General features: G+C 42.3%; 1 pseudogene; it reads left to right on the top strand.

Annotated features, from left to right (window-relative positions):
• LOC100986185 (GTP-binding nuclear protein Ran-like) overlaps positions 1-25,097 on the top strand; it is a 40,182-nt pseudogene continuing 15,085 nt past the window's right edge.

The raw sequence follows: 25,097 nt of genomic DNA, 5'->3' as shown, positions 1-25,097 counted from the left end.
AATGGAGAAGGCCGGGTGCAGTGGCTCATGCCTGTAATCCCAGCATTTTGGGAGGCCGAGGTGGGTGGATCAGTTGAAGTCAGGAGTTTGAGACCAGCCTGGCCAACATGGTGAAACCCCATCTCTACTGAAAATACAGAAATTAGCTGGGTATGGTGGCACATGCCTGTAGTAAAAGCTACTTGAGAGGCTGAGGCAGGAGAATGGTTTGAACCTGGGAGGTAGAGGTTGCAGTGAGCCAACATTGCATCATTGCACTCCAGCCTGGGTGACAGAGCAAGACTCTGTCTCAAAAAAAAAAAAAAAAAAAAAAAGAATGGAGATACTAGAGGTTGCACAGTGCTGAGAAATATGAGGTTCTGACCTAGCCAGAGTGGAGAGAACTTTTTAACATCATAGGCATTCAATTGAAAAACCACACCTTAGGGGAAAGAACCACCTCCTAGAGTAAAGACTACTCTAGGCAGGGTGTGGTGGCTCACACCTGTAATCCCAGAACTTTGGGAGGCCAAGGTGGGCGAATCACGAGGTCAGGAGTTTGAGACTGGCCTGGCCAATATGGTGAAACCCCGTCTCTACCAAAAATATAAAAATTAGCTGGGTGTGGTGGCAGGTGCCTGTAATCCCAGCTACTCATGAGGCTGAGGCGGGAGAATGGCTTGAACCTGGGAGGCAGAGGTTGCAGTGAGCCAAGATCACGCCACTGCACTCCAGCCTGGGTGACAGAGTGAGACTCCATCTCAAAAAAAAAAAAAAAAAAAGATGAGAAGAGAACAGATGGAAAATTGGAGAAGGGGAGGCCAATGAAAGGTAGAGAAAGGAAAGAAAGGGAAGAGGTGCACAGAAAAAAAAAGGTGGGGCTGGGCGTGGTGGCTCCCACCTGTAATCCCAGCACTTTGGGAGGCCGAGGTGGGCGGATCATGAGGTCAGGAGATCGAGACCATCCTGGCTAACATGGTGAAACCCCATCTCTACAAAAAATACAAAAAAATTAGCCGGGTGTGGTGGTGGGCACCTGTAGTCCCAGCTACTAGGGAGGCTGAGGCAGGAGAATGGCGTGAACCTGGGAGGCAGAGCTTGCAGTGAGCCGAGATCACGCCACTGAATAGAGCCCCAGAGACCTGTGGGACAATAACAAAAGAAGTAAATAACACATATCGCAAGAGTTACAGAATAAGAAGTGAGAGAAAATGTGGGGTTGAAAATATATTGGTTGAAGTAAGGCTGAAATTTTCCTAAATTTCGTGAAAGGTATAAACTTACAGATTCAAGAAGTTGCAAATGAATGCCAAAGAGGATAAACTCAAAGAAATACATGCTAAGATACTTTTTTTTTTTTTTTTTTTAAGAGGAGTCTCACTCTGTCGCCCAGGCTGGAGTGCAGTGGCGTAATCTCGGCTCACTGCAACCTCCGCCTCCCGGTTTCAAGTGATTCTCCTGCCTCAGCCTCCCGAGTAGCTGGGATTACAGGCACCTACCATCACACCCAGCTAATTTTTGTATTTTTAGTAGAGATGGGGATTCACCGTGCTGGCCAGGCTGGTCTTGAACTCCTGACCTCAGGTAATCCCCCCGCCTCGGCCTCCCAAAGTGCTGGGATTACAGGCATGAGCCACCGTGCCTGACCTGCTAAGACACATCTTAATGAAACTTTTGAAAACTAAAAGGAAAAGTCTTGAAAGTGGCTACAGAGAAATGATGTGTTGTATATAGGGGAACACCAATTTGAATGGCAGCAAATTTTTCACCTGAAACAATGGAGGTCAGAAGGCAGTGGCACAATATTTTTCAAGTTATCTCAAGAAGATAACTATCAATTACAAATTCTATCTCTGGTGACGATATCCTTGAGGAATGAAGGAGAAATAAAGACATTTTTACACAAAGAAAACAGAGAATTTGATGCTAGCAGACCTACCCTCAAAGAATGGCTGATGGAAGTTCTCCAAACAAAGGAAATTATAACAGAAGACATGGAACTTCAAAAAGAAAAAAGAACAATGGAATAGGTAAAAGTAGGAATAAGAATAATAGACTATCTTCAACAGTTTTAGAAATATGTGGTGGTTGAACCAAAGTCATATCATCTGATATGGTACTCAGTGTTTGTAGAGGAAATGTACATTGTCACTACATACACTTTGCATATAATTATATTTTTAAATAGATGTAATACATAAATATGTTTTAGGAGTGGGGAGGGTAAAGAGACCTAAATGGAAGCAAAGTTTCTGCACTTCATTCAAAATATAAATTGTATAAATTGTTGATATCACTAGACTGTGACTAGTTATATATTTATATTGTGATAGAGTGACCACTAAGCCTATACAAAGTGATATGTTCAAAAATACTATAGCTAATTCAAGATATAATTCTACAGAATGTTTAAGAAACTCACATGAGGCCGGGCGCGGTGGCTCACGCCTGTAATCCCAGCACTTTGGGAGGCTGAGGCGGGCGAATCACCTGAGGTCAGGAGTTCGAGACCAGCCTGGCCAGTATGGTGAAACCCCATCTGTACTAAAACTACAAAAATTAGCCGGGCATGGTAGCTCATGCCTGTAATCCCAGCTACTCGGGAGGCTGAGGCAGGAGATTCAGTTGAACCTGGGAGGTGGAGGTTGCAGTGAGCCGAGATGGCGCCATTGCACTCCAGTCTGGGCAACACAGCAAGACTCTGTCTCAAAAAAAAAAAAAAAAAAATGAAAGAAAGTAAAGAAAAACAGGAATGAGAAACTGAGAAACAGAAGGGACAGAAAAAAAAATAAATGGCAAACATAAGCCCTAACACATCAATAATTATTATGAATTTTAATGATCTGAATACACTAATTATAATACAAATTGGAAGAGTAAATACAGAATGTAATCCAACTATGTGCTATGTACAGTAAGCTGACTTCAAAACATGGTTGACATAGGTAAGTTGAAAGTAAAAGGATAGAAAAAGATGTGTCATAGAAGTATTAATATACTAATGAAATAATCAGGAGTGTATTAATATCAGATGCAGTAGACTTCAAAGCAAAGAAAATTACTAGGGATAAAGAGGGGCATTATTTATTGATGAAAGGATCAATCTAAAGAAGACATAATGATCCTTACTTTTGTATGCACCAAACAACAAAGCTTAAGCTACATAAATAAAAACTGATAGAATTAAGAAGAAATTTAAAAATCCATAATTGTAGATGGGGATTTCAGTATCCACACCCAGTATTGACAGACTACTGTAAATATAATCAGCAAAGATATAGAAGAACTGAAGAATGTCATCAACTAAGAGGATCCAATTGACATTTATGGAACACTTTACCCAACAACAGAATACACGTTACTTTCAAGTGTCCATAAACTATTCACCAAGATAGAACCATATCCTGGGTCATAAAACTCAATTAAAGAAAAATTCAACTCAGAGCATATTCATTTTCTGTTGCTGCTATAACAAATTACCACATATTTAGTGGTTTAGATAATTACAAATATCTTACATTTCTGTAAGTCAGGTGTCTGACATGGGTCTCAGGTTAAAATCAAGGCACCAGAAGAGCTGCATTCCTTTCTCTTTTTTTTGAGATGGAGTTTTGCTCTTCTTGCCCAGACTGGAGTGCAATGGTGCGATCTCGGCTCACCACAACCTCTGCCTCCCGGGTTCAAGCGATTCTCCTGCCTCAGCCTCCGGAGTAGCTGGGATTATGGGCATGCCCCACCATGCCCAGCTAATTTTGTATTTTTAGTAGAGATGGGGTTTCTCCATGTTGGTCAGGCTGGTCTCGAACTCCTAACCTCAGGTGATCCACCTGCCTCAGTCTCCCAAAGTTCTGGGATTACAGGCATGAGCTACTGTGCCTGGCCGGCTGCATTCCTTTCTATAGGCTCTAAGGGAGAATCCATTTCCTTACTCAGTTGTTGACATACTTCAATTCCTTGTGGTTGTAGGAATGAAGTCCATATTTACTTGTAGACTATAAACTGAAGATGTTCCCAGCTTTTAGAGGCTAACAGATTCCTTGGCTTGTGTCTCGCTTCCTTCATCTTCAAAGTCAGCAATGGCAGATTAAATCCTTGTCATGCTGCAACTCTTTTTTTTGCTTCCCTCTTCCACTTTTTTTTTTTTTAGACCCAGTTTCGCTCCTGTTGCCCAGGCTGGGGTGCAGTGGCGTGATCTTGGCTCATTGCAACCTCCACCTCCCGGGTTCAAGCGATTCTCCTGTCTCAGCCTCCCAAGTAGCTCTGATTACAGGCATGCGCCACCACGCCCTGCTAATTTTGTATTTTTAGTAGAGATGGGGTTTCGCCATGTTGCTCAGGCTGGTCTCAAACTCCTGACCTCAGGTAATCCACCCACCTTGGCCTCCCAAAGTGCTGGGATTACAGGCGTGAGCCACCTTGCCTGGCACCTCTTCCACTTTTATGATTAGATTGGGCCCATGTGGATAAACCAGGGCAATCTCCTATTTTTAGTAAACTGATTAGCATCGTTAATTTCATCTGCAATCTTAATTCCTCTTTGCCATGTATCATAAGATATATACAGGTTCCAAAGATTAAGATGTAGACATCTTTGGGTGGCCATTATTCTGCCTACCACACACAATATGTCCTCTGACTGTAATGGAACCAAACTGGAAATCAGTAATAGAAATACATACCACCACGCCTGGCTAATTTTATTTTTGTAGAGATGGGGTCTCGCTGCTCAGGCCAGTCTGGAGCTCCTGGGCTTATGTGATCCTCTTGCCTTGGCATCCCAAAGTGGTGGGATTATAGGCATGAACCACTGCACCCGGCTTAATTTACGTTTTATAGTGTGCAATTCAATGTTTTGGGTTTTTTTTTCTTTTTAAAGCATATTTACAGAGTTGTGCAACCGTCACCACTATCTAACTTAAGATATTTTAGCCAGGCATGGTAGGTAGCACGTGCCTGTAGTCCATGCTACTTGGGAGGCTGAGGCAAGAGGATTGCTCGAGCCCAGGAGGTTAAGGCTGCAGTGAGCTATGATCACACCCACTGTACGTCAGTCTGCTTGACAGTGAGACCTTGTTTCAAAAAAAAAAAAAATTTCTATCACCCTAAAAAGAAACCCCATACTTACTCTTAGTCACTTTCTATTCCTTTCTGTCCCTGGGCCCAGAAATAACTACTTTCTGTTTCTATGAATTTTCCTATTCTGTACTTGCATATAAATTGAATCATACAATATTTAGTCTTTCATGACTGGCTTCTTAGAATGTTTTCGAAGTTCATGCACATTGAGGTACACATCAGTACTTCATCTCTTGGTCAAATAATATTACATTGTATGAATGTATCACATTTGCTTTGTCCATTCATCAGTTGATAGATATTTGGGAGTTATACTTTTTGTCTATGATGAATAATGCTGCTGTGAACATTCCTGAGCAGGTTTTGGTAAGAACCCCTGTGTTTTCAGTTCTTCGGGGTATATACCTCAGAGTAGAATTGCTGGGTCCTAAGGTAACTAACTCATTGTTTACCATTTTGAGGAAATACAAAACTATTTTCCAAAGTGGCTATACCATTTTACAATTTCATGAAAGAGAAATTTATAATACTAAATGATGCTTATATTAGAAAAAAGGAAAGATCTCAAATTAATAATCTAAATTAATAATCTAAGTTCCTGATTCAAGCAACTAGAAAAAGAAAAGCAAATGAAACCAAAGGACTGGACGCAATGGCTTATGCCTGTAATCCCAGCACTTGGGGAGGCTGGGGCGGGAGGATTGCTTGATCCCAGGAGTTCAAGACCAGCCCAGACAACTAGTGGGACCCTATCTCTACTAAAAAAAAGTTAAAAAATAAACCAAAGAAAGCAGAAGAAACAGTGCAAGAAGAGAAATCACTGAGGCCGAGCGTGGTGGCTCATGCCTGTAATCCCAGCACTTTGGGAGGCCGAGGTGGGAGGATCACTTGAGGTCGGGAGTTTGAGACTAGCCTGGCCTACATGGTGAAACACCGTCTCTACTAAAAATACAAAAATTAGCTGGGCGTGGTGGCACATGCCTGTAATCCCAGCTATTTGGGAGGCCGAGGCAGGAGAATAGCTCGAACCCGGGAGCCGGAGATTGCAGTGAGCCGAGATTGAGCCACTGCATTCCAGCCTGGGCCACAGAGTGAGACTCCATCTCAAAAAAAAAAAAAAAAAAAAAAATCACTTGAAAACAGGAAAACAATAGAGAAACCAATAAAACAAAAATTTGTTCTTCTAAAATGTGGTACATATACACAATGAAATTCATCCATAAATAAAGAAGAAAATCTTGTCATTTGTAACAGCATGGATGGAGCTGGAAGATATTATGTTAAGCAAGATAAGCCAGGTACAGAAAGACAAATATTGCATGTTATTACTCATATTTGAGAGCTAAAAAAAAAACATTGAACTCGTGAAGATAGAGAGTAGAATGATGGTTACCAGAGGCTGGGAAGAGTAGTGGGAGGAGAGGATAAAAAGTGATGGTTAATGGTAGAAATACAGTTAGATACAAGGAATAAGATCTAATGTTCACTAGCATGATAGGGCAACTATAGTTATCTCTAATTTATTGTATATTTTGAAATAACTGAAAGAGTGGAATTTGGAAAGTTCAAAGGCTTGAGCTGATGGATACCTCAATTACCCTGATATGATTATCATACATTGTACACATATAAAAATATCACATGTATCCAATAAATAAGTACAACTATTATGTATCAATAACAAAATTAAAAATGTTAAAATCTATGTTGCAAAAAACCTGGTTATTCTTTTTTTTTTTTTTTTTTTTTGAGACAGAGTCTTGCTCTGTCATCAAGCTGGAGTGCAGTGGTGCGATCTCGGCTCACTACAACCTCCGCCTCCCTAAAACTAGTTATTCTTAAAAAATGAAAATAAAATTGATAAACCTGTAGCAAGACTGACAAAGATAAAAGGAGAGACAACGTAAGTACCACTATCAGGATTCAAACAGTGATATCACTACAGAGTCTATAGTTGTTAAAAAAATGAAAAAGAAAATATTAGGACCAACTTGACACTCATAAACTTGACAACTTAGAAGAAACTGGTCAGTTTTTCCAAAACCATGCAGATACCCAAACTAAATCAAGATAAAACAAATGAGCCAGGCGCAGTGGCTCATGCCTGTAATTCCAACACTTTGGGAGGCTGAGGGGAGGATCACTTGAGCACAGTAGTTTGAAAACAACAACGGCTGGGCGCGGTGGCTCGTGCCTGTAATCCCAGCACTTTGGAAGGCTGAGGCGGGCAGATCACCTGAGGTCGGGAGTTCGAGACCATCCATGACCAACATGGAGAAACCCCATCTCTACCTACCTAAAATACAAAATTAGCCGGGCGTGGTGGTGCATGCCTGTAATCCCAGCTACTCGGGAGGCTGAGGCAGGAGAATCGCTTGAACCCGGAAGGCGGAGGTTGCAGTGAGCCGAGATGGCGCCATTGCACTCCAGCCTGGGGAACAAGAGTGAAACTCCATCTCAAAAAAAAAAAAAAAAGAAAAAAAGCAACAACAACAACAAAAAACCCCAAATCATCAGAATAGTCCTTTAACCATTAAAGAAAATGAATTCATAACTAAAAGGCTTCTAAAAAAGAAATCTGTGTGCTTATATCACTTTGTTCACTGAAGAATCATCCCAAACATTTAAAGAATTAACATCAGTATTACACAATCTCCCCCCAGAAATAGAAGAGGATGGAACACTTCCTAGCTCATTTTATGAGGCCACTATTACTGTGATCCCAAAACTGAAGAGAGCACAAAAGCAAAAACTATAAACTAATGTCTCTCATAATAAATGTGGAAACAAAAATCCTTAATAAAATATTAGCAAATCAGGCTGGGCCCAGTGGCTCACACCTGTAACCCCAGCACTTTGGGAGGCCAAGGCAGCCAAATTGCTTGAGGCTGGGAGTTCGAGACCAGCCTGGCCAACATGGGGAAACTCTGTCTCTACTAAAAATACAAAAGTTAGCTGGGAGTGGTGGTGCACGCCTGTAATCCCAGCTACTTAGTAGGCTGAGGCAGGAGAATCGCTTAAACCTGGGAGGTGGAGGTTACAGTGAGCCGTGATCATGCCACTGTACTCCAGCCTGGGTGACAAAGCCAGACTGTCTCAAATATATATATATGTGTGTGTGTGTGTGTGTGTGTGTGTGTGTGTGTGTGTGTGTGTGTGTGTATCTCAAATGCAGCAACACACAAATTATATACCACAACTGTGATGATTGATTTTGGGTGTCGACTGGTTAAGGAATTCTGGAAAACTGGTAAATAATTCATTATTCTTAATGTTTCATTAAGCACCGAGCCCATCCCTCTTCTGCTTAAAGGGAAACTCAGGTAGTTTGGCATTTGATTAGAATGATTTGGCTGCTCCAGGTGTGTCTGTGACGGTGTTTCCAGAGGAGATTGGCATTTGAGTTGGTGAACTGAATGGACAAGATTTGCCCTCATGTTGGTGAGCACCGTTCAGTCAGCTGTGAGCCTGGGTGTAACACAAGGTTGGGGGAAGAAAAAAATTCTTGCTCTTTCTTCTGGAGCCAGGTCACCCTTCTTCTCCTGCCCTTAGATTTAAGAAATCCAGTTGTTTCTCTGGCCTTTGGGACTCACACCAGCAGCCCCCTGGGCTCTGGGGCCTTGAGCCTCAGGCTGAGCATTACACCATCAGCTTCCCTGGGTTGGAGGTCTTTGAACTGGAACTGAGCCATGCCACTGGCTTTCCTGGTTCTCAGACTTACAGATGGCCTATTGTAGGACTTCTCAGCTTCCATAATTGAGTGAGCCAATTCCCCTAATAAATCCCTTCTCATATATCTCTTTCTATGTATATTCCATTGGTTCTTTCTGGGGAACCTTGACTAAAACAGGTTAAGAGATTTAAACCAGTAATGCAAGACTGGCTCAATATTCAAAGATCAATTAATGTAGTCCACCATATCAATAGACTAAGGAAGAAAATAGGCTGGATGCGATGGCTTACACCTGTAATCCCAGCACTTTGGGAGGCCGAGGTGGGCAGATCATTTGAGGTCAGGAGTTTGAGACCAGCCTGGCCAACATGGTGAAACCCTGTCTCTACCAAAAACACAAAAATTGGCCGGGCATGGTGGCACACACCTATAGTCCCAGCTACTTGGGAGGCTGACATGGGAGGATCGCTTGAGCCTAGGAGGCGGAGGTTGCAGTGAGCCAAGATTGCGCCACTGCACTCCAACCTGGGCGACAGAGTGAGACCCTGTTCCCCAAGCCCTCCCATCAGCCCCCCACCAAAAAGAAAATAATATTATATTGATTAATGCAGAAAGCATATACAAGATTATTCAGAATTTTTCATGAAAAGGAACAGTCTCTAAAATACTTAAAACAAATTTGAGAAAGAATAAAGTAGGAGAAATTACTCTACTTGATGTTAAAGGCTAATACATAAATCCTATAATCTGGACAATGTGGTATTGGTTGAGGGGTAGCCAGCCATAAAGATTAACAGGACAGAATAGACAACCCAGAAATAGACCCACACAAATATGCCTAAGACATTTGTTGTTTTTTGTTTTTGAGGCAGAGTTTTTCGCTCTTGTTGCCTAGGATGGAGCGCAATGGCATGATCTTGGCTCACTGCAACCTCCGCCTCCCGGGTTCAAGTGATTCTTCTGCCTCAGCCCCCCGAGTAGCTGGGACTACAGGCATGCACCACCACACCTGGCTTGTTTTTTAGTAGAGATGGGGTTTTGCCATGTGGGCCAGGCTGGTCTTGGACTCCTGACCTCAAGGGATCCGCCTGCCTCAGCCTCCCAAAGTGCTGGGATTACAGGCATGAGCCACCACGCCTAGCTGCCTAAAAGATTTTTGACAATGGCATAAAAGTAACTCAAGGGAGGAAGAATAGCATTTTTAACAAACAGTGCTAGAACAATTGGACATCTAGGTTAAAAATAAAAAAAGCTAATCTTAACCTAAACCTCATGACTTATACAAAATTAATTCCAAATGGATCTCATATTTAAATATTAAGTGTAAAATTACAAAACTTTTGGGAAAAAAAGTATGACAAAATCTGTTGGACCTAAAGACAGGTGAAGAGTTTTTGGATTTGACACCAAAGTGCAATCCACAAAGGAAACAAAATGGATAAATTGAACTTCATCAAAATAAAAAAATTTTGATCTGCAAAAGACCCTGTTAAGAGGATAAAAAGACTAGGCCAAGACTGAGAAAATATTTGCAAACCACATATCTGACAAAAGCCCTGGATCTATAATATATAAAGAGCTCTCAAAATTCAACAGTTAAAAAAACAAGCATTTCAATTAGAAATTGAGCTAAAGAGGGCTGGGTGTGGTGGCTCACACCTGTAATCCCAGTACTTTGGGAGGCCGAGGTGGGTGAATCACCTGAGGTCAGGAGTTCGAGACCAGTCTGGCCAACATGGTGAAACCCTGTCTCTATTAAAAATACAAAAATCAGCCGGACGTGGTGGCAGGTACCCGTAATCTCAGCTACTCGGGAGGCTGAGGCAGGAGAATCGCTTGAACCTGGGAGGTGGAGGTTGCAGTGAGCCGAGATCTTGCCACTGCATTCCAGCCTGGGCGACAGAGCGAGACTTGGTCTCAAAAAAAAAAAAAAAAGAAAAGAAATTGAGCTAAAGATATGAACAGACATTCACTGAAAAGGACAACGGATGGTAAGTAAGCACATAATAAGATGGCCAACATCATTAGCCATTACAGAAATGAAAATTAAAACTGTAGTGAGATATCACTATATAACTATCAGGTTGGCTAACATTAAAAAAAAGTGACAACCTGTATTATTCCATTCTCACACTGCTATAAAGATACTATCTGAGACTGGGTAATTTATAAAGGAAAGGGGTTTAGTTGACTCACAGTTCTGCATGGCTCCGGAGTCCGCAGGAAACTTACAATCATGGTGTAAGGGGAAGCAGGCACATTTTACGTGGTGGCAGGTGAGACAGTATGTGAGAAGGAACTGTCAAACACTTATAAAACCATCAGATCTCATGAGAACTCACTATTGTGAGAACAGCATGGGGGAAATGCCCCCATGATCCAATCACCTCCCACCAGGTCCCTCCCTCAACACGTGGGGATTATGTAGATTACAATTCGAGATGAGATTTGGGTGAGACACAGAGCCAAACCATATCAACACCATATGCTGGTAAGGACTTACCAAGCTGGATCACTCATACATTGCTGGTAACAATGTAAAAGTGGTATAGCCACTCTGGAGAATATTTTTGTAGTTTCTTAAAAAATTATACCTCACTTACTGTATGATACGGCAAGTGCACTCTTGGGCACTTATCCTAGAGAAATGAAAACTTAGGTTCATAAACCTGTATGTGAATGTTGAAAGCAGCTTCCTTCCTTCCTTCCTTCCTTCCTTCCTTCCTTCCTCCCTCCCTCCCTCAAGCAGCTTCCTTCCTTCCTTCCTTCCTTCCTTCCTTCCTTCCTTCCTTCCTTCCTTCCTTCCTTCCTTCCTTCCTTCCTTCCTTCCTCCCTCCCTCCCTCCCTCCCTCCCTCCCTCCCTCCCTCCCTCCCTCCCTCCCTCCCTCCCTCCCTCCCTCCCTCCCTCCCTCCCTCCCTCCCTTCCTTGACAGAGTGTAGCTCTGTCACCCAGGAGGCTGGAGTGCAGTGGCGCGATCTTGACTCACTGCAACCTCTGCTGCCACCACCCCTGGCTAATTTTTGTATTTTTTGTAGAGACAGGGTTTTGCCATATTGGCCAGGCTGGTCTCACTCCTGACCTCAAATCGATCTGCCCACCTTGGCTTTCAAAAGTGCTGGGAGTACAGGCATGAGCCTCTGTGCCTGGCTGAAAGCAGCTTTCTTTATACTAGCCCAAACTGCAAATAACCCCAACATACTTCAATGGGTGAATGGTTAAACAAAATGTGCTATATCCATATCATGAAATACTACACAGCAAAAAAGAATGTACTATCAATACATGCAAATACCTAGATAAATCTCCAGAGAATTATGCTGAGTGAAAAAGTCAACCTCAAAAGGTTGCATAATGTATGATTTCATTTAAATAACATTCTTAAAATAACAAGATTATAGAGATGGGGAACAGATCAATAGTTGCCAAGGAGTGGGGCATGGAGGGGCTGAATGTGGCTATAGAGACTGAATGAAGGAGCATTATCATGATGGAACAATTCTACATTTTGATTGTGGTGATGATTCCATGAATCTACACATGTAAGAAACATGTAGATTAACACCTGGCCTCTCATCAGAAACAATGGATGCCAGCAGGCAGTAAGATGATATATTCCAAGTGCTTAAAGAAAAATCTTTCAAGCAGGAATCTATATGCAGCAAAAGTATTCTTCAAAACTGAAGGCAAAATAAATTCCCAAACAAATGATAAAATATGTTGCTAGCATAACTGCCTTACAAGAAATTAGAAGAATAAACCCAAAAGAAATGCCAAAAGAAGTTCTTTAGGGAGAAAATAATGAACACTAGAGATTAAATCTAATCCACAGAAACAAATGAAAAGCACAAGTAAAAGTAATTATGTAGGCAATTATAAACCTTGTAAGGTGTATGTATCTCCACACACACACACACACACGGAGTTTTCTAAAAGTTCATGGAATTGCAATATTATGAAAAAACTATACATGGATTCCAAAAATTTTAGCATCCAAATAAACTTGCACTAACTTGTTATACCTTAACAACCTCTAGTTTGAGGTATGAAAAGGATAAGACATCAGTTTGGAAATAGCCTCTATCAGAGCAACATGACTTCTGCCAAATTTGAAGTTAGAACAAACATTATGGTGAAGCTTGGGTGGAAGAATGGTGAAATCATTGATGCATTAGAAAAGTTTGTGGGGACAAAGCTCCAAAGAAATCAGCAGTTTACAAATGGATAACTCATTTCCTTTTTATTTTTTGAGACAGGGTCTTGCTCTGTCACCTAGACTGGAGTACAGTGGCATGTTCATGGCTCACTGAAGCCTCAACCTCCCAGGCTCAAGTGATCCTCCTACCTCAGCCTCCCTATTAGCTGGGACTACAGGTGTGCACCACTATGCCCAGCTAATTTTTGTATTTTTTGTAGAGATAGAGTTTCACCATAATGCCCAGGCTGGTCTTGAACTTCTGCAAGTGATCTGCCTGCCTCGGCCTGCCAAAGTGTTGGGATTGCAGGCGTCAGCCACTGTGCCCAGCACGGATAACTCATTTTAAGAAGGGATGAGACAATGTTGAAGATGAAGCCCACAGTGGCAGACCATCCACATCAGTTTGTGAGGAGAAAAGTTGCTCCTTCAGTTGGTGCTCTTTCAATTAAGGCATGAGTTCATCTTGCTCACGCCCTAATTGAAGGAGTACCTAATAATCACCAATGATCAGCGACAGAACCAATAGCCAACATCATAGACCCTTCAGTTGGTTCCGCTCACCCAATTCTGACTGAAAAACTAAAGTTGAGCAAATTTTCTACTTGATGGGTGCCAATACCATTGTAGCCAGATCAGCTTCAGACAAGAACAGAGCTTTCAAAGGAAATCTTAAATAAGCGGGATCAAGATTTTGAAGCACTTCTTTGAAGACTTGTAGCAGGATATGAAACGTTGCCTTACCAGTACAATCCTGAAGGCAAAGCACAAAGCAATGGCTACCCACAGTTGGAGTGGTTCAGTCAAAGCAAAAGCACAGTAGTCAAGAACAAAGGTCATGGCAACAGTGTTTCCAGATGCTCAAGGCATTTTGCTTGTTGACTTTCTGGAAGGCCAAAGAACAATAAAATTTGCTTATTATGAGAATGTCTTGAGAATGTTAGCCGAAGTTTTAGCAGAAAAACACCTGGGAAAGCTTCACCAGAGAGTCCTTCTTTACAATAACAATGTTCCTGCTCATCATTGTCATCAAATAAGGGCAATTTCGTGAGAATTTTGACGAAAAATAATTAGGCATCTGCCTTATAGTCCTGATTTGGTTCCTTCTGACTTCTTTTTGTTTCCTAATCTTAAGAATCTGTAAAGGGCACCCATTTTTCTTCAGCTAGTAATATAAAAAAGACAACATAGACATGGTTAAATTCCCAGAACCCTCAGTTCTTTAGGGATGGACTAAATGACTGGTATCATCCCTTACCAAAGTGTCTTGAACTTGATGGAGCTTATGTTGAGAAATAAAGTTTATATTTACTTTTTTTTTTTTTTTTGAGATGGAGTTTTACTCTTACTGCCCAGGCTGGAGTGCAATGGCACGATCTTGGCTCACTGCAACCTCCGCCTCCCGGGTTCAAGCGATTCTCCTGCCTCAGCCTCCCAAGTAGCTGGGATTACAGGTACCCGCCACCACACCCAGCTAATTTTTACATTTTTAGTAGAGACGGAGTTTCACCATGTTGGCCAGGTTGGTTTCGAACTCCTGACCTCAGGTGATGCATCTGCCTCGGCCTCCCACACTGCTGGGATTACAGGCATGAGCCTCCACGTCTGACCTTACATTTTTGTTTTTAATTCCATTTTTCCCACAAACTTTTTGAATTTCCTTATATGTGTATGTGTACAATTAATCTTTTCTTCTCTTAATATGTTTAAAATGATTCCATAAAACTGCAATTATAAAATCATATTCTTAGACTTTTAACATATAAAGATGTGATATATACGATTTTTAAAATTTTTTAATTTTTTACTTTTTGAGACGGAGTCTCACTCTGTTGCCCAGGCTGGAGTGCAGTGGCACGATCTCAGCTGACTGCAACCTCTGCCTCCCGAGTTCAAGCAATCCTCCTGCCTCAGCCTCCTGAATAGCTGAGTAGCTGGGATTACAGGTGTGCACCATCACGCCCGGCTGATTTTTGTATTTTTAGTAGAGGTGGGTTTCATCATGTTAGTCAGGCTGGTCTCAAACTCCTGACCTCAAGTGATCCACCTGCCTCGGCTTCCCAAAATACTGGGATTACATGCGTGAGCCACCGCGCCCAGCCAAGATGTGATATATATGATGATAATAGCATAAAGAAGGAGATAGGGATGAAACTACATTACAGTAAGTAAATGACACCAAAAAGAATTTGAAGCTACAGAAAAAATTGAAGAGTACCACAAATGGTAAATATGTACGTTAGTACAAAAGAATTGAGCAACCACTAAAAAAACAAACCCTCAAAATAGAGAAATCATTCAACAAAGGAATTAAAAAGGTACAGTAGAAAATATATGTTTAATACAAAAGAAGAAAGTAAAAGAGGAACAAATGAACATAAAAGATGAGACATATAGAAACAATTATCAAAATGGCCAACATAAATCCAGTCATACCAATAATAAATGTGAATGGATTAAACAACTGAATCAAAGGAAGATATTGTCAGAGTGGGAAAAATATCCCAAGATCCAACTATATGCTGTCTACATGAGATGTACTTTAATTTCAAAGACACAAGTAGGTTGAAATTAAGAGGATGAAAAACGATGGCCGGGCATGTTGGCTCATACTTGTAATCCCAGCACTTTGGGAGGCTGAGGAAGGCAGATCACTTGAGGTCAGGAGTTCGAGCCTAGCCTGACCAGCATGGTGAAACCCCGTCTAAAAATACAAAAATTAGCCAGGTGTGGTGGCAGGTGCCTGTAATACCAGCTACTCAGGAGGCTGAGGCAGGAGAATCACTTGAACCCAGGAGACAGAACTTGCAGTGAGCCAAGATCACGCTCTTGCACTCCAGCCTGGGTGACAGAGTGAGACTCTGTCTCAAAAAAACAGACAAACAACTAAAAACAAGAAAAAAGATGTACCATGCAAACAGTAAACATAAGACTACTGGTATGGTTATATTAATATCAGATAAAGTAGACTAATACACAAGGAAATGTAACTAGAGAGAAATTAGAACATTATATAATGACTAAAGGTCAATTCATTAGAGACATGAATTATAACGATAATTATAAACATGTACACATACTCACCACAGGGCCCCAAAATACAAGAAGAAAAATAGAATTGAAGACAGAAATGAAACAGTTCAAGACTTCATTATTGCTCTCAGTAATGGATAGAACAAACATTCTGAAGACTTGAGCAGTGCTATAAACTGACATTTTGTTTTTGTTTTGTTTGTTTTTTTTTCAGAGTCTCACTTTGTCACCTAGGCTGGAGTGTAGTCGCACAATCTCAGTTCACTGCAACCTCCACTTCCCGAGCTCAAGCGATTCTCGTGTTTTAGCCACCCGAGTAGCTGAGACTACAGGTGTGTGCCACCGTGCCTGGCTAATTTTTGTATTTTTAGTAGAGATGGGGTTTAACCATGTTGGCCAGGCTGGTCTTGAACTCCTGACTGCAAGTGATCCACCCTCCTCGGCCTCACAAAGTGCTGGGATTACAGGCATGAGCCACCACTCCTGGCCAGTATTATATTAAATGTCCAGAACAGACAAATGTGTATAGATAGAAAATAGATTAGTTGTTCCTTAGGCTTAAGGGAGTGGAGATTAACTGCAAATGAACATTAGGGATCTCCTCTGGTTGATGGAAACTTTGTGGTAGATTGTGGTGATGGTTGTACATACAACCCTGGAAATTTACTAAAAATTGTTGAATTGAGCAATTACACCAGTGAATTTTAAGGTATGTAAATTATGCCTCAAGAAAGCTGTTTTTAAAACATTGAACATGAAAATATGATCAATATCATTAGTTATGGAAATGCAAATTAAAACTACAATGAGATATCATTGCATACCCACTAGAATTGCAGAAATAAAAAAAAAAGCACACAGTAAAGAATTGTTGACAAAGATACAGAGAAATGGTAATCCTCATAAATTCCTGATGGGCACGTACATGGTATACTCACTTTGGAAAACAGTTTGGCAATTTCTTAAAAAGTTAAATATAAATTTACCATATGACCCAGTAATTCCTCTTCAAGGTGTATACCCAAAGGGAATGAAAGCACTTGTACACACAAAGACTAGTGCAAGAATTTTCAGAGCAGAATTATTCATGATAGCCAAAAAGTGGAAACAACCCAAATGTCCATCAACTAAGGGCTGGATAAACAAAATGTGGTATATTCAAACAATGAAATATTATTCAGCCATAACAAGCAAGGAAGTGCTGATAAATGCTCCAACCTAGATGGACCTTGAAAACATAATATTAAGTGAAAGAAGCCAGTCACAAAATTCTACAAATGGTATGATTCCATAGAGACAAGAAAGTAGTTGCTTGGTCCTCATGATGGAGAAAAGGAGTAACAATAAATGGGATCTTATTGGGGTTATAAAAATATTCTAAAGTGGATTTATGATGATAGTTACACAACCTGGTAAATTTACTAAAAATCAGTGAATTGTACACTTGAAATGGGTGAATTATATGATATGTAAAATATGTATAAAGACAGTTGAAAAGAAAAAAAAACTACTGTTAAATGTTAGGAGGTTGTACTGATTACTGTTGTTCTGCCCAGATCCTCTCAGATTCCTTTAACAATTTCTTGAACTCCTTCCCTGGCTTTTGTGTTTATTTACTTCCTTTTCTTTTTAGACAAAGTCTTGCTTTGTCACCCAGGCTGGAGTGCCGTGACACAATCTCGGCTCACTGCAACCTCTGCCTTCCGGATTTAAGTGATTCTCCTGCCTCAGCCTCTCAAGTAGCTGGGATTACAGGCACACGCCACCACGCCTGGCTAATTATTGTATTTTTAGTAGAGACAGGGTTTCACTCTGTGTTGGCCAGGCTGGTCTCAAACTCCTGACCTCAGGTGATCTGGCTGCCTCAGCCTCTCAAAGCGCTGGGATTACAGGCATGAGCCCCCACGCCCAGCTGTGTATATTTACTTCTAAAGGCCTGTACCTTTGCCTCTCTGGCTCTCTTGGAAGCCTGTTTTAAGGAGCTGCTTTGCTTGTATGTGCAGAGAACTGACAATGCCTGAGAATTTACATTCATATTTTTGCAACCCCACCCCTTTCCACTTGCAAGTTCTGGATAGTCTTTACCAAATGAAGGTTATTGAGGGAAAGTATGAAAGTTTAATTCCTCTGTCTTGAGTAGGGACAAACCCTGTGACATAATTTACACTTGGCATTCTCCTGTGGGATCATGTGGAAGCAACCCTCCATAGGATGTTGCCTGAAATTACACATTTGCTTAGCTACTTCCGCTTTCCTGTCCTGCTTCCTCCATTTCCTTATTGAGGTCTCCTGGGAGCACTTCCTTAAATTAACTGCATGTACTTGAATCCTCATCTCAGAGCCTGCTTCTGGGGAGCCAACCCAAGACAAGGGGGATTACTTATTCCTAATTTACCCAGTTTTCAGGTGAAGGGACACATATTCAGGTAACACTCCAGGCTTTTCTATGCCCTTCGCTGCTCCTCATGGGAGGAGGAGTGACATGCTAAATTGTGATTTGGGATTAAGAATTTGGCATCTGTGACTTATCCCCTTTCTTTGGGGTATTCCTGCCTGCAGGGAGCATGTGCTGTGGTCAGTAGGCTTAAGGAAAATGGCTCTGCCTTTGCATGAAAGGCCCAGAAGCAGAGCCTGAGGCAGGCATTTAGGTGTATGTGATTTATTGAGGGAGGGCTCTTTAGGAAAAACCTGTAAAAGAATGAGAGTAGGAAGATACAGGGGAGGAATGTGTGTGGTCATGGCCTGTAATGTGTCAGGAGTTGTTTCATGCAGCAATGAGGAACTTGAGGAGTTCTTCCATTAGGAGGCAAGGGAGTTAGGCCTATCAGTCAGTCATTGGTCATTATTGGCGGTGGTGGTGAGGGGTGGGGGTGGGAGGTGTTTGGATTTCCCAGTTGTCTTCAGAAGAGGTGGCTCCCCTTAGCAAAGGGTAATTATTTGGACATGTTTAAAGGTGTAAACTGTTAGCCACAGCACTCAATGTAGCTGGGGGATGGATGCACCAGTTAATGAAGGTGATCAATGAAAGGCACCAACAGTGTCTACTATAGTTCATTCCTTGGACCAATCAGATCCACTTGCTACTTCCTATTAAATTCACTCTATTTGGGCATGGTTTTTCCAGGATTCTAGTTGGTGGGAATTCCTTTGGGAAACTTGCAAGAGGAGATTTAAACAAACCACAGCCTTGACTGCTCTGATTGGTCCTGAGACTTTAACTGATATTCTTTTTTCCTTCTTTCATCACCCATTCTAGATTTCCCTAACTTGTTTTGTTCCTCTGCTGGTCTAGGTGGCTTTCCTGATGGGGTGACCTATACCCTCATTGCTGTGGGTCTGAGCCCGTTTTCATGCCCTTATCAAGTCTGTGGTTGCTTCACTTGCCCATTCATGGCTAAAACTGGGCATTACAGTAGCAAGAGATGCCCCAGTTGGTCACATGAATGCCAAACATACTCTTCCCTGCTCATATTATATAGCAGCAACTTTACGTCCTCATGATAATCTAGGGCCAATTCCCACTGTCAGTATGGTAACTCTTTTTCATACCTGTTGATCTATTGGCAGAAGGAGCCCAAGTGACCAGCCAATACGTGTAGCTTTAGGTGTAGTCAGACTCTTACTACGTCTCTTTGTGGAAGTGATCCCCATCTGGGAACTGGGTCTTCTAGATGCATAGATCCTAAGGTTGTAGAGACAGGAAGCATAAATCCCTCAAGTAGTTCATTAGGAGTGATGGTGAGAGGGTCACTCTTACTTCCATGTCTTGGTTCTTACACCCATGTATTTTTACCTGTTGGGGCCAGAGCACTATATAATGATCTCTGAGTTAGAGGTAGAGTCAGTGAGCTTTTTCTATAAAGGGCCAGACAGTAAATATTTTAGACTTTGCAGTCCATATGGTCTCTGTTGCTACTACTCAACTCTGATGTTGTAACATGAAAGCAGCCAAAGACAGTATGTAAACAAATGAGCATGGCTATGTTCCAATAAAGTCATATTTATCAAAACAGGCAGTGGGCTGGATTTGGCACGTTGTCCATAATTTGCTGATCCCTGGTTTAGAGTACAGATGCTCCTCAACTTTGTTAGTCAAAAATGCATTAAATACACCTAGCCTAGTGAACATTATCGCTTAGCCTAGCCTATCTTAAACATGCTCAGAACACTTATATTAGCTTACGGTTGTGCAAACTCATCTGGCAACATTGTACACTGTAGAGGATTGGTTGTTTACCCTCGTGATTGCCTGGCTGAGTAGGAGCTGCAGCTTGCTGCCCCTGCCCAACATCACAAGAGAGTATCATATTACATATCACTTCCCCAGGAAAAGATCAAAATTTAATATTCAAAGTGTAGTTTCTACTGAATGTGTATCACTTTTGCACCTTTATAAAGTCAAAAAATTCTAAGTGGAGCCATCATAAGTCAGGGACTGTCTGCATATACTGCATCTTGAAGGATAGTGCCCCATCCTCACAGGGATTGTTTCAAAGCTGGTGCTTCATCTGTGCCTTTAAAGTGCCTTTTTTTTTTTGAGACAGAGTTTTGCTCTTGTAGCCCAGGCTGGAGTGTAATGGCACGATCTTGGCTCACTGCAACCTCTGCCTCCCGGGTTCAAGAGATTCTCCTGCCTCAACTTCCTGAGTAGCTGGGATTACAGACGCCCGCCACCATGCCCGGCTAATTTTTATATTTTTAGTGGAGACAGGGTTTCACCATGTTGGCCAGGCTGGTCTCGAACTCTTGACCTCACGTGATCCGCCGGCCTCAGCCTCCCAAAGTGCTGGGATTGATTACAGGTGTGAGCCACTGCAACCGGCCCTAAAGTGCCCTTCTATCACTCTATTACACCAGCAGCCTCTGAATGGTGCACAATGTTGTAGGGCCAATGAATTTCATTGTTGTGTGTTCACTGCTGCATCACAGTTTTCATAAAGTGGATCTCTTGGTCTGAGGTGACATTAGGAGAGATCCTATGTTGGTAGATCAGATACATCATGATCTCAGGTAGTGGTGCTGACTGAGTCCTTGCAGGCAGTGAAGGCAAAATTTGTATGTAGCATATGTGGTAATCTCTGTCATAATGAACCACTGACCTTTTTAGAGGGAAGGGGTTGAATGTAATCATTTTGACCCCACATGACTGGTTGATATCCTCAAGGGATGGTGCCATATTGGGGACTTGGTGTGGTTTTTGTTGCTAGAAAATTAGACATTCAGCCACAGCCATCTCTACATTAGTCTTGGTGAGAGGAAGCCAATGTTGTTGGGCATGCATAACTTCCGTCTTTGCCACCGTGGCTACTCTATTGTGCAAGCACTGGGATGGCAGAGGACAGACTGGCTGACATCTACTGGCCAGATCATCCTGTCCTCTTGGTCATTTAGTGCTTCTTCTGCAGCGAACGCATTCTGATTAATGTTAAAATGAAGAGACAAAACCCTTCACACTTTGTACCCATTCCCATAGTTCCACCCATATGCGTTTTCCCCAGACCTCCTTGATCCCAATCTTTCCATCTTTCCCTTCCAATCCCCTGACCAACCAGCCAAGCCATTCACTGTTTCCCATGAATCAATATATATATTATAAGTTTGGGCCACTTCTTCCACACAAAGTGGATGACCAAGTGTACCACCAAAAGCTCTGCTGACTGTCTTTCAGAGACACCCTTGAGTGGGGTTGTAGGGCAGTAGCTACATATTTTCAGCTGGTACACAAATACTGAGCCGATCTATCAATGAGCTAAATTTGAGATTTTTCCTTCTATGCCAGCTGATCATAAGGAATACTTCCCCTTCCATGTGCCCATTGGTGTCAGTTAAGGAAGAAGCACCAGTGCATCAGTTGTGGATGACATAGGTGTCTGGACCACCTGTTTCTGTAGCTTACTTGGGTCTTTTGGCCTGCTAGCACCCAATCCTGCTGGATGTACCACTTTATCTTACAATAAATTGCTGCTGGGGCCTGCCCAACCTTATGATGGGGTGGGTCTGACAGACCCAAGCTCATGATAAGCAATACTGGGAACACGGTTATTTGATATCCAAAGGGCAAGTACTCAAAAAAAAAAAAAAAAAAAAGAATCTGGGCCAGGTGCGGTGGCTCACGCCTGCAACCCCAGCACTTTGGGAGGCTGAGGTGGGTGTATCACCTGAGGTCAGGAGTTCGAGAACAGCCTGGCCAACATGGCAAAACCCCATCTCTACTAAAAATACAAAAATTAGCTGGGTGTGGTGGCCCATGCCTGTAATCCCAGCTACTGGGGAGGCTGAAGCAGGAGAATCACTGGAACCCGGGAGGCGGAGGTTGCAGTGAGCTGAGATCGCACCATTGCACTTCAGCCTGGGTGACAGAGTGAGACTCAGGTTCAAAAAAAAAAAAAAAAAAGTCTGAAGAGCAAGTGCTCAATCTCTACCAGGGCCCAGGAGCATACCAGGAGCTCCTTTCAAATGGTATATAGCTTTCTGCTTCTAGATGGCATGGCCTTGCTCCAGAACCTTAAGGGTCTGCACCGCATGGTTCCTATTTGGGCTTCTTAGGGAGTCCACATTTTTCTTCTACCACAGATACGTCTCATATCAAGGAATCTTTTGGAGCGTATAACCCAAGTGGTGCGATTGCATTTACTGCAGCTTGGACTTGCTACAGAGGCCTTTCTTGTCCAGGGCTCCACTCACAACTAGTAGCCTTCTATGTCACTCAATAAATGGGTTATTACAGTATTTCTAAGTGTAGAACATATTGCTTCCCTACCCAGAGTCCCACCTTTGGACTCTTTCTTAAAGGTGGGAGGTTAAAGGTGCAATAATTTGTCCATCACTTTGGAGTGAATGTCCCAGCATTCCCTAGACCCTAGACCACTGGATCCCTAAAAACTTCACTCATGTAGCTCATCCCTGTATCTTTGCAGTGTTTATCTTTTACTTTCTAGAATGTACATCTTATTAGGACACCCAGGGTACTTCTGCTTCTTGCTCATCAGGTCCGGTTAACATGATACCATCAATAGAGTGGACCGATATGATGTTCTATAAAGTATTTAGTTGCTTCAGGTCCCGTTAAGTTATAAGAGAGAGCAGGAAAAAGAACAGCCTTGGGGTAAGACTGGGAATATATACTTCTGTCTGTTCCATGTGAATAGAACCAGTTTCTGATTTTCCTTCCTGACACGTATGAAAGAAATGCATTGGTCCAAATCAATAGCCATATACCATCTACCAGAGGTGTGTTAATTTGCTTTAGTTAAGATACTACATCAAGTTCAGTAGATACAATTGGGACTATTACGTTTACTGGGCAGGTGGCAGACTGATATATATATATATATATTTTTTTTTTGAGACAGAGTCTTGCTCTGTTGCCCAGGCTGGAGTGCAGCGGTGTGATCTTGGCTCACTGCAACCTCTACCTCCCGAGTTCAAGTGATTCTCCTGCCTCAGCCTCCTGACTAGCTGGAACTACAGGCATGCACCACCATGCCTGGCTAATTTTTGTATTTTTAGTAGAGGCAGGATTTCATTATGTTGGCCAGACTGGTTTCAAACTCCTGGCCTCAAGTGATTGGCCCACCTTGGGCTCCCAAAATGCTGGGATTACAGGTGTGAGCCACCGTGCCCGGCCCCCAGACTGATTAATTAAAGAAAGATATGACGAGGACCATGCCTCCTGCATTATTTAATATTTTGAGGGTGACACTAATCTTTGCTATTTCTCCCTTCCCCCAGATGTAATATTGGTTTTTATTTACTGTTTTGGCCATTGAAAGGTTTTTCTTTGGGGGTGGTGGTGACTTTCAGGGGCTTTCATAGGCCTTTTCCTATTACAGTAGCTCTCACTCTATAGAGCAAAGAACTGAGGTAAGGATTCTGCTAACTGCTAATGTATTCATTCCGATGATTCATTTGGGAGTCATGGAGATGACTATTGGACTCATTGTGAGACAAACCTGGGCCAATATCCCAATTATTTCCTGACCCCCATAAGCCTCTCCCTAACAAGTGGGCCACAGTAACACTTTGGCTCCTGGGTATCAGTGTCTATTTATTTCCTGGGTCCAGTAGACTTGAAAGAGTCTCTGTATTCCCCTTTCCCCAGCTATCTGAGTAAATGGTCATAGACACTTTTGGAGAAGGCCTGGAGAACGCTACTAAATATACTTACCATGTTGTTATAGGGCCCTTTCTCATGGGAACCTGACCTCTTTTTCATTTTATGGGCTTGGGGTCTGAGAACTGGCTTAGGTCTGGAAGTTAGAAAAGGAGCTGTGACTTTCCATTGGGGCAACTGACTTCAGACTTCTGCTTATCTATATATTTATATGTAGTAATACCCTTGCTGGCTGTTTTTCTGAATTGCCCCTAGGAACACAATGTTCTGTGGGCCATCTCATTAAATCCCTGTGAGTCAGGAGGCATCCCTTGGTGTCATTCCAACCTTGCTGCCTATACTTATAACCAATTCACTTTTGACGGTTAAGTGTTGTCACCTAGTTTCCCCTATTTCAGAATCCTATCACCTCTATTAGCACTAGGGAGCCCAGTTCTGTATGAGCATCTCCTATCATCAGCCCTGGTTTACAGAGGACAGCTACTACTATGGAGCTTTTCTTTTTTTTTTCTTTTTTCTTTTTTTCTTCTTTTTGTAGAGATGGGATCTCCCTATGTTTCCCAGGCTGGTCTTGAACTCCTGGGCTCAAAGGATCCACCCATCTTGGCCTCTCAAAATGCTGGGATTACAAGCATGAGTCACCATGCCCAGCCGACTATGAAGCTTTTATTTATTTATTTATTTATTTATTTATTTATGACGGCATCTCACTGTTGCCCAGGCTGGAGTGCAGTGGTGCAATCTCAGCTCCCTGCAACCTCTGCCTCCCAGATTCAAGTGATTCTCCTGCCTCAGCCTCACAAGTAGCTGGGACTATAGGCATGTGCCACCATGCCCGGCTAATTTTTCTATTTGTTGTAGAGACAGGGTTTCACCATGTTGGCCAGGCTGGTCTCCAACTCCTGACTTCAAATAATCTGCCCTCCTTGGCCTTCCAAAGTGCTGGGATTAGAGGCGTGAGCCACCGCGCCCGGCTGAAGCTTTTCAATAATGCTGGTGTCCCTTCACTATCACATTCCTTATTGTTTTG

This window comes from Pan paniscus, chromosome X, assembly GCF_029289425.2.
Source record: "Pan paniscus chromosome X, NHGRI_mPanPan1-v2.0_pri, whole genome shotgun sequence".
Taxonomy (NCBI): Eukaryota; Metazoa; Chordata; class Mammalia; order Primates; family Hominidae; genus Pan; species Pan paniscus.
The sequence above is the reverse complement of the archived record's forward strand: the minus strand, read 5'-3'. Positions and strand labels throughout refer to the sequence as shown.